Raw genomic sequence first — 13,240 nt, 5'->3', positions numbered from 1 at the left:
GAATGGCCTGGACCAAACAGTCAGAAGCACTTCTCCTTATTTGGACTGGTGCATATTGTTTTTTTAAAAAAAGGACGAAGGGATGGAGAGGTGAGCAGATACTGTAGGCCAGATTTAACCCCTGAAAGTTCTGAAAACATATTTCGGAATGTTCTCTGAACATCCAAAACGTAATGTTTTAACACTCCACTTTATCCTTTTGCAAACATTATGAAACAAGTATAAAAAATGTTAGACGAACATCCGTTTCAGAAAAAACATTCCATGAATGACTTATGCATAACATGTGCTTTTTGTGCTTTTTGAGAACATTATTAAAGACCAACTTTTGAGAGAACTTTGCCAGAATGTTTGCAAAAAGTTCTCAGACCGTTCCTTGGGAAGAAATTTCTTCTCAAGTCCTTGTTAAATTGCCTTTTCCAAGGCAAGTATCAAGATTACTACTGCTAATATTTATAGTAATGCATTTTTCAAAGCAGACGTGAATAATACCTCAAATTGTACAGTTTATTGAGGAGAGGAGCTATTATTTATCTTATTATGCGGCTCTCTGCAATACTCAATTCTTTTTTGGAGGTCAGATATCCTTAATATTCACAGTCGTCCATGGCAACACTTATTAAAACCACTCAACCAGAACAAAAACCAGTGATACTCTCATTTCAAACAAAAGCAACTGGTGCCATATTGCATCTCAGTTATCCGTTGTAGTCAGAAAAGAACAGTAACAATCGTACCTAACAACAAGCAATACTTTTACGCCATTTATTAATCTTGCTAATACAGTTTTAAAACTGTTACATTATTGCAATGTTCATCTTTTTTGTTGCTAGGCTGATCATTTTGTACATTATGTACTTTTTTCTTTGCGAAAGCTTTAAAATCATATACAGGTAAACTTCTAAAATAATTTTAAACTCAAATATTTCAGGTCCACTTTTTTTGGTGAGTAGGCATATACAGTCTAAAAGACGCTGGGTTAAAAATAACCCAAATTGGGTTGAAAATGGACAAACCCAGCAGTTGGGTTGTTCTAACCCAGTGAATGGGTTGTTTTAACCCAGTGGTTGGGTTAAATGTTTGCTTAAAACCACCCAATTGCTGGGTTAGATTAACCCAATCGTTTTTTCGTAATTTAACCCAGCATTTTTTAGAGTGTAACAAGCAAGATGATGTAATGCTCCGCATTGGTGTTTATTTTGCGATACTGACCACCAGTTTTGGGGGTAACGCATTACAAGTAACTCGAGTTAGGTAATCAGATTACTTTTTCATGTAACTAGTAAAGTAACGCATTACTTAAATTTACAACAAAATATCTGAGTTACTTTTTCAAATAAGTAACACAAGTTACTTTGTTTTCCCGTTTATAGACTGGCACCTTTCCTGTCCTCGTGTTGAGAGAAATCATGTGTAATGCTATCGGAATTATCGTAAATACGAGTTTCCAAGGTAAAAATTGCACATGAACGCCCTCTGATGTCGTGTTTACCACTGGGAAGTACGGACATTATGCTGCGTTCCAGGCAGGTTTTTGAGCCAGTAAGTTACAACTTCAAACCACGACTTATGCTGCCTTCACGTGCTATCGGAAATTTCCCACTTTAGAAGTCTTGATTACGAGCTTGTTGCATTCAAGTGCTTTGTTGTCGGAATGAACAGGAACCGTGGAGGACACCAGGTTATTCTTGCCTATTTATTGGGAAAATCTTATTAAAACCTAAATTATATGTAGTGTCAAATGCACTGACAACCATAAACATTTACGATGCCAGATTCTGTAATTTTCGCTGTGTATAAAACATACAATAGCCTATGCTTCAAATGATTACTCGTGTAGCCTATACTCGTGTAGTCTAAGACTAGACAATCTAGCTGTTTTGGGGTAAAAACAAGCGGCAACCAGTTTCTCTTGTAGCCAATACGGAAGTGACATAAACTGCAATTAATCGACTGGCCACTGGGGACAGGCTCCAGAAGGGAGCAGAATCTCATTGAGCCTCATGTTAAAATGCCCAACTTTACAGCAGATTAAAACATGTTTACAGTCTGGTACAAATTGTGGTTTTGGTCTATACGGCTAATTTTGCCCTTCATGACAACTGTGAGGGGGGTGAATTTTTTTATAACTCATTCGTTTAGATTATATAAAGCATTAAAGTTCTGCATAATTAAGGGCGTGGCCACTTCGAGTGACAGGTGGATAGCCATTTATCTGCTGTCTGTTAGTCATCGCGTCACTTCAGCTCCGCCCACGTCCCGCCTTTTTGCCCATTTTCTGTTATCCGGGAGTGACGCGTGATGACGCGCTGCCAAGATGGCAACGGCCAGCTCGACCCTACTTCACGCTTCAAAACTGTTCATCAGAATCCTATGGGTGACGTCACGGACACTACGTCCATATTTTTTTTACAGTCTATGGGTAAAAACTAATCAATCATATAAGCCTCCCTGGCTGTCACAGCAGTAGTTCTCCCCGCCCCTTTTCCCGGAAATTTGACATTTTTACCTCGGAAACTCGTATTCACGGAATTATTGAAAATACGAGTTTCCTAGGTAAAATTGCACTCTGATGTCATGTTTACCACTGGGAAGTTCGGAAATAATTTTCATACCCAAATTCCTGAGATGGGCGTGTCCATAAACTTTAAACATGGTGGCGGGGAGAACTACGACAGGTATGATTTACTAGTTTTTTCCCCCCAAAACAGCTAGATCTTGTCAACAGTCTTGTCTTGTCGTTAATGTAGTGCATATTTACATTTATGAGTAATGATTGGAAGTGTATTGTATGTCTTATGGACAGCGAATATAGCCTGCGTTTGACCGAGATTACAGGATCGGACTAGCGGACTATTTTATAGCATCGTAAATGATGAATAAATAGGCAAGAATAAACCTGGTGTCCTCCATGATTCCTGTTCATTCCGACACCAAAGCACTTGAATGCAACAAGCTCGTAATCACGATTTCAGAAGTGAGAATTATGAAATTTCCAATAGCACATGAAGGCCGGTATAGCCTAATAATTGCACATAAGTGCAGAGGCGTTGTGTGTAGCTACACATGATGGGTATTGTAGTTCTAGACTAGGTGAGCATGCATTTACTCATCTCACAAAAGATTCAGTGTTCCTCAAAATGAATAAAACCACTGTTAAATGACAGAAATGTCTGTTAAAACAACTGTTTATTTCTTTTAATTTTGATGATTATAACTGACAACTAAGGAAAATCCCAAATTCAGTATCTCAGAAAATTCGAATATTGTGAAAAGGTTCAATATTGAAGACACCTGGTGCCACACTCTAATCAGCTAATTAACTCAAAACACCTGCAAAGGCCTTTAAATGGTCTCTCAGTCTAGTTCTGTAGGCTACACAATCATGGGGAAGACTGCTGACTTGACAGTTGTCCAAAAGACGATCATAGACACCTTGCACAAGGAGGGCAAGACATAAAAGGTAATTGCAAAAGAGGCTGGCTGTTCACAGAGCTCTGTGTCCAAGCACATTAATAGAGAGGGAAGGGAAGGAGAAGATGTGGTAGAAAAAAGTGTACAAGCAATAGGGATAACCGCACCCTGGAGAGGATTGTGAAACAAAACCCATTCAAAAATGTGGAGGAGATTCACAAAAAGTGGACTGCAGCTGGAGTCAGTGCTTCAAGAACCCCTACGCACAGGCGTAAGACATGGGTTTCAGCTGTCATATTCCTTGTGTCAAGCCACTCTTGAACAACAGACAGCGTCAGAAGCGTCTCGCCTGGGCTAAAGACAAAAAGGACTGGACTGCTACTGAGTGCTCCAAAGTTATGTTCTCTGATGAAAGTCAATTTTGCATTTCCTTTTGAAATCGGTCCCAGAGTCTGGAGGAAGAGAGGAGAGGCACACAATCCACGTTGCTTGAGGTCCAGTGTAAAGTTTCCACAGTCAGTGATGGTTTGGGGTGCCATGTCATCTGCTGGTGTTGGTCCACTGTGTTTTCTGAGGTCCAAGGTCAAGGCAGCCGTATACCAGGAAGTTTTAGAGCACTTCATGCTTCCTGCTGCTGACCAACTTTATGGAGATGTAGATTTCACTTTCCAACAGGACTTGGCACCTGACACAGTGCCAAAGCAACCAGTACCTGGTTTAAGGACCATGGTATCCCTGTTCTTAATTGGCCAGCAAACTCGCCTGACCTTAACCCCATAGAAAAGCTGAAGGCCACTATCAGAGCAACCTGGGCTCTCATAACACCTGAGCAGAGCCACAGACTGATCGACTCCATGCCACGCCGCATTGCTGCAGTAATTCAGGAAAAAGGAGCCCCAACTAAGTATTGAGTGCTGTACATGCTCATACTTTTCAGTTGGCCAAGATTTCTAAAAATCCTTAAATAATATTCTAATTTTCTGAGATCCTGAATTTGGGAACTTTTAATCTGCTGGACAGTAAAAAGGCCAAGAAATCTCATAGGAGGGACTATTCAATGACAAGAATATTACAGAAACATGAAGTTGGAACGTTTTGACTTGGCAAAAACCCACTCAGAACACATTTTCAACAACACTCTGGCAACCATGGAAAATATAAAACAAACAAATAAATCTTCAAATCTAAATAAGAGTAAATCTTTAAATACAAACAAAAAAATACAAGTGTTAATCATACCTGAAAGTCGCTTTCTGTTCCGTTTACTGCCTTGTTCAATCAAGTCTGACGTAAAGCAATTGCTCAAACTTGATTTAGAATGGTTGAGACCCAAAGTGCTGAATGGCGAAACCGTTGGATCGGAGTGTTTTGGCACTGAAAAATAGAGCAGAAGTGCAGAATGTAACACTCTTTTCCAACTGGCTTTCTTAACGCTAGCCCTGGACACTAGCCCTTCCATTAGGCATTTTGTGAATTACAACAAAAAAGTCTTGTTTAGTTTCTTCTAAGTCTTTGGATTTATTTCTGTCATAAGCTCTCATTTTAAACATTTTTAAGTAAACAAATGCTTGAATTCCAGCCATGCCAAAAACCACAACTTTAGCATCAAGGTGGTGAAACTGTGAGACATGTTTGACATGCACCTCAGACATACTCAACTGTGAAACGGATGATTCACGCTCCATAACACCTGGATGAACATTTTAAGAAGAGTGTCCAAAAACACCTGTGCTCCAGACAAGCAGCTCTCTGACGTCTGCGGCGTCATCTTTACATTTGTCGTCATAGCCATAGACAGATGTTTGGCACCTGCATACCCACTCCACTGTGCTCCGTCTTTGTTAGCCTCCCTTAGGCACTGTTGTAAGGAAAAGACGTAATGTGCTTTGGCATTCGTTCAACACTTACTCATGCCTGCCCCTCTGAGCTTTAAGGATGAAGGGAAGTATGAATGTGTCATGTAATTGGGCAATGCCCCATTGTGGAAGTAGTTTAACGGACAAGTACAACACAAAGTGTACTTTGTAAATTCGGCCAATGGACAAAAACATGTTAGGATTCATTTCACTGCGTTTAATGCATGCTAAAAAGTGCTTAAAGGGATAGTTCACCCAAAAAATTCAACTCTCAGGTTGTTCCAATCCTTAGACATTTCTTTGTTCAAAAGATATATGGAAGAATGTTTATCAAGCAGATCTTGGCCCCCATTGACTACCATAGTATTTGTTTTCCTACTATGGTAGTCAATGGGGACTTGGTTACAAACATTCTTCCAATATCTTCCTTTGTGTACAGCAGAACAAAGACATTCATACAGGTTTGGAACAACATGAGGGGTGAGCAAATGGGTGAACTATCCCTTTAAATTGCTTAGAGCAATGTTCTAGGTTCAATACAAATGTATCTATTTGGCAATAATAATAATAAAATCTTGTTCTTCAGTCAAAAGAAATCATTGACATCCATTTTTCTTTACAAAATGAGCTGTAAAGCAATAACATGTATGTATCTTTAATGTATCTTAATCTGTGTTGTCCATTTACCACCATTACTAGTTTTTTACTAAGTGAAAATAGCATATTTTCTTAGCGATAGATTATATTTACTAAGTGAAAATAGTGATATATTCTATTATTCTATTTACCATGTAAAAGTAGCAGTTCTTTGCGATATGTGTAAATAGTAATTACATGCAATGTATACTTTATTTTGACAGATACATACTATTTGCACCTCAGTATTGTTGTACAGTAACAGGATACAATAATAACTGAGTGTAAATTATTATATTTATTAATATTATTAAATGGATGCCGCCTTAATGGGACAATAAAAGCCCTCCCTACACCTACCCCTACCCAATTAATGCTTTTAATATTATTAAACATTTCATTGGGCACTTTATTTCCACATTTAGAACATTTTCTTGATTATTATTGAAAGTAAATGCCTTTCCGATGTGATATGTGATGGGAAAAGGGAGAAGAGCGAGTTCTGCAAAAGGCGGATTCGAACCCGGGTGGATCGCGTCAAAATCAAGCTGCACTATGTAACTTTTCCGTCCGCTAGAGGTCGCCTATTCAAAACAAAGGCGTAGTTTGATGACGCCACGTGTGAGCGCAGAATCTTGGGACATGTGGTCTTCACCTCACAGCCGGTGGAAAAGAATCAGGATAGGACTCGGGCAGAAATCATGTTCATGGATGCGATTATTAACGTTACTGTAGTAGAAGCAGAGCAGGACCGAGTGTTGTGGAGCTGAGGAACCGCTGGAGCGATTGTTAATAAGATGAACGCAACACACGCCTCGCGAGCAGCGGGACTTTTACAGCGTTATCAAAACGATCCCCGTTCACACGGATCCACGAAAACGACTGTATTGCCAGGCCAGTAGTTGGCGATGTCACACTGTAAAGAAGGACTACGCACCTGCGCACATACACATTATTTTACAGAACACTCACCAAACGCACATGCCTATAGTGCATACCATCACCATTTTCACAAATTTGCCCTTTTGTAGTTTATACGAAGAGATGATAACGGTATCGGTTTTCAAAAGATTTCCTTATCCATATTTAAAACGTTACAGAGTAAAATATCTAGCTTCCGCCAGACCGCCTTCCGTATTCAACTTATGAAAAAAAACTCGCGTAAGCATTTTGACCTACGAGAGGCGTTACACTTTCTTCGCAAGTTGAATACGGAAGGTGGTCTGGCGGAGGCTAGATATTTTACTCTGTAAAGTTTTAAATATGGATATTTTTCTTAAAAAAAACCCGCGATTCACTTCAGAAGGCCTTTATTAACACCCCCGAGCCGTGTGGATTACTTTTATAATGGGTAGATGCACTTTTTTGGGCTTAAAATTTTGGGCTGCCATTATAAAGCTTGGATTAGCCAGGACATTTTTTAATATAACTCTGATTGTATTCGTCTGAAAGAAGAATGTCATATACACCTAGGATGGCGAGTAAACTATGGGATAATTTTCATTTTTGGGTGAACTATCCCTTTAAGTAGCTTTAGTTTTATTTTCTATTTTTTTTCTTTCTTTGTTAGCCAAGTACTTCCTTAAAAGAGTAGCTTAACTATAGTTTAACGTCTTCACTTTACAAGCAGTATAGTTTAACGTCTTCACTTTACAAGCAGTTTATCAAGCTGCAGTTATAAAGTAGCATGCACATACCCCTAGCATGCACATACCCCTAACACACACACACAGACACACAAACACACACACACACACACAGAGACATTTATTTTAACACCCCTCTGAACTGTCGATGTATTTGTTGAGTGCATACTTTAAAGTGCAGAATGATATGTTATGCGGGGAAGTGCAGGCATTCAGCTGGAGATAAGGAGATGACTGAGGGAGTAGTTGTGAGTGAGAGAGAAACAGGCAGAATTTCACAGGCCACTCCCACAGGAAACCGTAGCTCAGCTCAGCATGACCTTTTATGGTAAAAATTCCCCAAACCGCTGGCTGCCTGTCCTGGGAATTGCAGTTATGAGATATTACTCGATTTAAAGAATCTAGAGCACTGAAAGCACAGCCACAAGCCTGATTTTGACAGTAGCAAAGACAAAGAGTAAACAAACAAATAATTCACCTAGTAAATAGTTCTGACTTCTTGGTATTTAAAAGTGTTGACAGGATAGGCAAGCTAGCTTTAAAACAAAGACCCAGTTACACCGCTATATTTGGTTGAGTAAACCCATTACTTGGTACCAGTTTACTTTACAAATCTACCTAGGCTAGGCCTACTACCTATTGTTAATGGACTATTTTAACATTACATTAAGGTTCAGTCTCAAACTAGCTAGTTCATATCAATAAAACACTTTAGCTTATTTGAAACACTGTTTGTGCAGAAGTCTGTATTAAAAGTTGTCATTAACAGGCCTATGCAAATATTGACGACTGATACCATCGAACTGTAGCGCTAGCAAAACTAATCTGCCCCCTTGTGGTTATTAGCGTTATTGAGTGCACTCATTCAATCCCACATTGCACCGGAATAATGAGTGTAGGCCACAGCTGATGTACACTGTCCGACTTTTCGTTTTCATTCCCTCCTTCAAGTGAAATATATTAGTGGACAAACGTAGGGAATATGGAATAGAGAATGAGGGTTTAGGGGACGATTTCGGATTCAGCTACTGAGTTGAAAGAGATGCTAATCGGTGAGTAGTTAGTTTTACATCAGCTGCTTAAAGGGATAGTTCACCCAAAATTGAAAATTCTGTCACCATTACTCATCCTCAAGTTGTTCCAAACCTGTATGAGTTTCTTCCGCTGAACACAAATATTGAATACATTGAATCACATTGTATGGAGAAAAAAATACTATGGAATTCGAGCCCACCAGCGTTTGGTATGGAAGCCCGTTTCCGCCACTAAATAAAAAAATAAAGAGTAATTGCGACTTTTTGTCTCAGAATTCTGACTTTTTCTCACAGTTGCGAGTTATAAAGTCCGAATTCTGAGATATAAACTCGAAATTGCGTGAAATAAAGTCACAATTCTGACTGAAAAAGTCTCCGAATTCTGAGATAAAAAGTCACAATTATCTTTTTATTTTTTTATTTAGCGGCGGAAACGGGCTTCCATTGGTTACCAATATTCTTCAAAATATCTTATTTTGTGTTCAGCAGAAGAAAGAAACTCATAGAGGTTTGGAACAACTCGAGGGCGAGTAAATGATGACAGAATTTTCTTTTTTGGGTGAACTATCCCTTTAACGCCTCAGATTCACATTTCCCAAACCCAGAGGCAACTTGATATAATGCATTTCAAAAGATAAAATTGAGACATTAGGAGACTATATGAAAAATATGAAAAGTACTGCAACATAACTGAAACAATACAAAATACACAAAAAACAAGCAGCGAACAATAAGTAATCATTAGTTTTAGATAATAAATAAATTATAATATTTACATTGTGGCAAGAAAAATATGCAACCGGTTCATCAGACAAACATTAGAGTCAGACATATTCATGAGGCCATATTTTTATAACGTATTCTCTTATGTTAATTTTCATAATGACCAGCAGAGGGAGCAATGACTCTAAGTTTGAGTAAAATCTTTCTGCTATATGGCCTTTTTTGCAACAGGTGATCTCTCAGATCTTGCTTCATTGACATCTGGGGGTGGGATTCATGGCGGTAATTAGGCTAAGTATGTAATATTAAAATATTAAAAATAATAACTTTTGTTGGTTAATTCCACAAAAGAGAGCTCCGGCTACCTGTTTGTCCAACCAATGGCAGACAGATGGCAGATCATTACTTATCATTTGGTGCAGCTGTTTCACGCACTTTATAAAGAAGAACATGCATAACCGAACAACTTATTAATCAAATAAGTATGGGAACTCTAATGTGGACTTGCCGACATAACTCTCTTCCAAATCCATCAACCTAATTCCAAAAGTTATTCCCAACTGAGCTCTCGGCTTGCATGAAAAACATTCTTCCAGTTGCTCTAAAAAAACAATCCACCTGCACACATTCAAACATCAACTGATGTTCTCGCAGCTGGCCTTAAAGCATACATTAGCCGATGCTTCACACAGCTTGATGTATTTTGCAGTGGCAGGCATCCAAATTGTGCAACATCAGAGAGTATTCTAGGACGCGGCTGTCCCGTGCAGTGAAAACATCCTTATTGTGTTTCTTGTGGAATTCTTGGAAGGGAGCATAGATGCAAATAATGCAGAGCAAGTATCCGCTTCCAACAGATTTGAAAATGGGCAGCGTACCAGAAACAACACAAATCATCTGGAATTGAACTCGGCACGCTCTAATCAGTTGTGAAAGACGAGGAGGGGGAGGTTGAGCCGCCGTCTTCAGTGTGTGATGCTCCTGGGAGTGAGGACTTGTGAAATGTTGTTTGCAGTATCTTCGGCGAGGCCCCCGCTGAGCAAAAGTCCCCCCGGTTGTGCCAAGTGCATTTGAGTTCTGTGACACCGGACACCAGCATCAAACACGTCAAATGTTACGCGATACCACAAGATGCACACACACACACACACACCCAAACCCAAACAGACATGTAAAGACGGATAATATCACAGGGGGAGGTATCGTCAGAAGCTCTCTACTGCCTGCCAGTCAGTGCCATGGCTGCTCGGAAACTGTAAAATTACTGTAGCTATACTACAAGCTAACCAAATCTACATTGTTATTAGCTTGAACACACAAGTATGAACAGAGCGTTAGCATCAAAACAGGGCTGCCTATCACTTTTGGGGCTACTTTTAATCTGCACGCTAGGTTACAAGGTAATGCTACCCATCATTTTAAGTTGTCGTTTAGTTAGTCACGCTATCCTGCAGAAAGAAATAGAGCTAACGTGCAAGCTTACAAAATGAATCAATGAGTCGTTTTCGTTCGGTTCATTTAAATAGCTGAAGTGAACAATCAGACTTTTCGTGATTAATGACACATTTTAGTCTTTATATCGAATGACTTTAAAGGAACACGCCGACTTTTTGGGACTCTAGCTTATTCACTGTATCCCCCAGAGTTACGCACCATTCTCATCTCCGTGCCATAACTCTGTCTGACGCACCCACCGCTAGCCTAGCTTAGCACAAAGACTGGAGGTAAATGGCTCCAGCTAGCCTACTGCTCAATAAGTGACCAAATAAAGCCAATATTTTCCTATCTACATGTTGTGATGTCGAGGGGAGAGCGGGGCACAACCTAACGCTCAGTTTGTGTAAATCCACTTGGGGTTCAGAGTGTTTATTTTTTCCCACATTAATTGCACATGTCTAGTTTTGTTTCATTAATACAGTGTATACTTTTTTCTTGATTTACCCCGAAAGAATGGAAGTGAAATGTGACAACATGCCCCATAGGTGGGGTACATTGTAACATGTGGTGGGGCACAATGTAACATGACCAAATAACAGCTTAAAATGTTACCTGATATAATCAAAAAAATATCCAAGACAAACTAAAATATTTTGTCAACAAAATACAATTATTACATTTTTAAAATAAAATATTGGCATTTTTTAATCATTAAAAATATGAGCTTTTTTGAGTTTGACTACAAACACATCGCTAAATACAGCTATACAGCATAGTTAAAAACATTATAATAATTAATAATATCTGAACATTAACTCTCAGTCATTATTCACCCTTTTCTCATGGTTTCTCAAAAGAATTCATAAAAGTATAGAATATAATGGCATATTTCTATTAGGGGCTCATTGTAACGCAGTGTTACAACGCACCCCATCTGCGCAACTGGGATTTAAATCTTGGCTCGTGTCTTCTGCTGTTAGATCAGCATTATAGAACATCTCAACTGTTAAATAACAGATATAAGATTAAAATAACATCGGATTTGTCATATTTTAAATAAACACAAAAAACAGAGATGAAAACTAAACTTAAGTAAGAAATTTACTTTTGCTATGGTTAAATACATGTTCAGTAATATCTTCCAGAGATTTTTTAATTTTGGCGCAATTTTTTCTCTAAATAATGTTGATATAGCAACTAGTAAATACACTAAGTTTCGTCATTCTGGCATGTGTGGAAAGGGTTAAAATATGCGTGTTACAACTAACCCCGCGTTAGGTTGTGCCCCGCGCTCCCCTACTTCGTGTACTAAGACCGACGGAAAATGAAAAGTTGTGATTTTCTAGACCGATATAGCTAGGAAATATACTCTCATTCCTGCGTAATAATCAAGGAACTTTGTGCCGTACCATGGGTGAAGCGGTGCAATGATATTACGCAGCGCCTGAAAATAGTTCCAGCATGCTCTCTGTGCAAGCAGGTTGTCACGTTGGTTATGTTGACGGAAGGTAACGCTGTGTTATATCATTGCTCCGCTGCACCCAATCCGAAATCGCCCCCTATACCCTCATATAGGGCATTATTTGAGGGGACAGCCATTTGTAGTGGTGTCCGAGACCATTATTGAGTGCACTCATTCAATCCCACATTGCACCGCAATAACGAGTGTACAGCCGATGTACACACAACGGCTGTCCGAATTCACTCACTCATTTTCATTCACTCCTTCAAGTGTAATTAGTAGGACTAACGTAGGGAAAAGTGAATGTGGGTTTGGGGGGCGATTTCGGATTCAGCCCGTGTCCATGGTTTAAATCGCTTATTTCTCTGGATATAAACATTCTTGGAAACATTTGGATAATGACTGTAGCCTACGTAGGCTACACAAGTCAACAAAACATAACACTGTTCTAGTGTTTTTGGGATATTTGAATCCAAAAATCTTACATATGGTGCCTCGAATAGCGTTCCAACTATATTGTAGCTACTTTTTCTCCATTTAGAGACAGGGATGCTGAAATTTCATACTTCTGTCTTGATTTCTATTTTTGAACTTTGAAACTAGCGATAAGCACTGTCATCCATCTTTTGAATTCAAAAACATACGGGTTATTCATCAGTGCCAATTTGGCAACAATAGGCTCAGCATTCATTAAAATTGATCGCGCGAGAAACAGTTTTTCAAACGGGACCAAAACGCTCCAATTTTACAGATTTTTTTATTTTTTTTAACATTAGTAGGCTAGTTTACAAAAGTTGCATTTAATTATTTTGCAATTAGGTTTTTTTTGTCTCAAATTATACAGAGAAATGTTCGACCGAGAGTTCTGGCAAAACATGTGAAGCTTTTCTTCGCGTGCTTCGTGTACACAACATGAACATGTGGCCCAACAGATGTGGCATATGGAACAGAGGTCTCTATGCTCTGGTGGGAATGGACGGAGTAGGCTATCACTGACAAAAAACATAAGTCAGAGACCCCTACTGACAGCCG

Source organism: Gobio gobio, assembly GCF_949357685.1.
Source record: "Gobio gobio genome assembly, chromosome: 24".
NCBI classification, from domain to species: domain Eukaryota; kingdom Metazoa; phylum Chordata; class Actinopteri; order Cypriniformes; family Gobionidae; genus Gobio; species Gobio gobio.
This window is presented reverse-complemented; position numbering follows the sequence as displayed.